Below are 2,100 nucleotides of genomic sequence, written 5' to 3'. Positions count from 1 at the left end.
TCACCCGCCCGCAGCTCGCAGAGCTTCCTCAGCACCACGTCCTCCCCTGAGGAGAAAAACAGGGCTCAGCTGGTTTTGGGGATGGCTGTGAGGGCTGGTGAAGTTCAAAGATGGCCAGGACTGGCCCAAAGGGCTTGAAGATGGAGACCAGCAAGAAGCAGTGGGGGAATGTTGCGAAGCCTCTGGCTTCTCCTCGAGGCACGGAGCCCATTCCACATGTGTAGGCCAGATGGGGGCCAAGGGAACATACCAGAGAGCCAGCACTGCCTGCAGGCATTTCCTCTGCGCTGAGGGGGAGGAAGCTGGGTCATGGCAGGGTCTGGGGGGACCCACGGATCTCAGTCACCACCCAGGACAGCGTGCAGAGCTCCAGCTGGGCCCGTGGGTCCAGCTCTGCCTGGGAAGGGAGGGTGAACCAGTCTGGGATCACCCCAGTTGGGCACAGAGCTGGTGTTTCTGCTCCCCATCCAGGAGACAACCCCAACATCTGACAGGGAGGAGAGATCATCCACCACCCCCCAAGTGTGAGCTCTGCCAGGGCCAGATCCTCCACCTGGAATCCTGCTGGAAGCCAAGATTCCCATCACAGCCGGGGATCTGGGAAGATCCTGGCTGCTGGGGAGGGTCGGGGTTTCCTCTCTCCTGCTTCCTCATCCCTGACACACTACGAGGGGCCATGAACAAAACCCACCACTGATGCCCCTGAAGCTGGTGTGGGGCTGGAGAGTGGGAAGGAGCTGAGCTGTGATGAGAACCCCGGTCACACACACAGGCATGAGCAGTGACTAAAATTCTCCATGAGGGGAAAAAAATAATCCCTGGCTGCAGAGCCAGCTTTGAGGTGGGAGATCCTGGAAAGGCAGAAACAGATCCCTGAGCTTCAGCCAGGGACCCACAGGGGTTGGGGGGAACCAAGATGTGTCTCAGGAGGTTCACAGAGCAGCCCAGCCCCGGATCTCCACCACCTTTGTGGTTGGGGTGAATTGACAGGCAGCCAAAAATACATTTTCCCCCCCATCAACAAGACTTCTCACCTCACCCACAAAGACCCAGAGATGCTTCAGCCTCACCCTCTACGTGTCTGTAAGACTTTTATTCCCCCCCCACCCTGGTTGAATCAATTTGTGAAGCCCAAACATCTTGAGCCTCAAGCACTGGAAGGAGGAGGACAAGCTGTTGGGTTCCTCTCCCAGGACACTGGAAAAGCTCCTTGCCACAGCATCCTTTCTGGCTGTGGGTGGTGGGGTGATTTTTCCCTCCCTACCCCCCCCCTTTTTGCTGGCTGAAGGTGACTCCTGTCTGGTGGGAAGCACCCCCCCCTGTGATGAAGCACCCCAAGCTCAGCAGAGCTGGAAACAAAGGTTTATCAATCCCAGGAATGCAAATATTCCAAGTCAAGAGAAAAAACAACCCAGTTTGAGTTTCTTATTCTTGGCTCTAACCCCCCCCAATGTGCGTGTCGAGGGGGAGGGAAGGGGGGGGGGTTGAGCTCTCCAGATTTTGCCTGCAGGCTATGAGACAAATCCCAGAGATCTCAGCCCATTGCATGACTCCGAGAAGAAAAGCTTTATAAAACCACTGGTTCCAGTTACCCTCGGCAAAATCCAGGGTTCTGGTGGTGGAGGGAGGGCAGCCAAGGAATGACATCTGCTGTGGAATCATCCCAGACTGGTGGGGGTTGGAAGGGAGCTCAGGAGATCATCCAGTCCAACCCCCCTGACAAAGCAGGTTTCCTACACCAGGTTGCACAGGAAAGTGTCCAGGCGGGTCTTGAACATCTCCAGAGATGGAGACTCCACACCCTCTCTGGGCACCTTATTCCAACTCTGACATTCTCACAGTAAAGAAGTTTTTTATTAAGTCTGTCTGAACCTCCTGGTGTTCCAGGTTTTGCCCATTGCCTCTTGTCCTGTCACCAGCCACCACCGAAAAGAGCCCGGCCCCATCCATTTGGCCCCCAAACTTCAGATATTTATAGACATTGATCAGATCCCCTCTCAGGCTGCTCTTCTCCAGGATGAAGAGTCCTCACCCGCCCCCCACACAGGAGATGCTCCAGCCCCTCATCATCTCTGTGGCCTCCACTGGACTCTCTCCAGA

Source organism: Antrostomus carolinensis, unplaced genomic scaffold (assembly GCF_000700745.2).
Source record: "Antrostomus carolinensis isolate BGI_N321 unplaced genomic scaffold, ASM70074v2 scaffold36218, whole genome shotgun sequence".
Taxonomy (NCBI): domain Eukaryota; kingdom Metazoa; phylum Chordata; class Aves; order Caprimulgiformes; family Caprimulgidae; genus Antrostomus; species Antrostomus carolinensis.
This window is presented reverse-complemented; position numbering follows the sequence as displayed.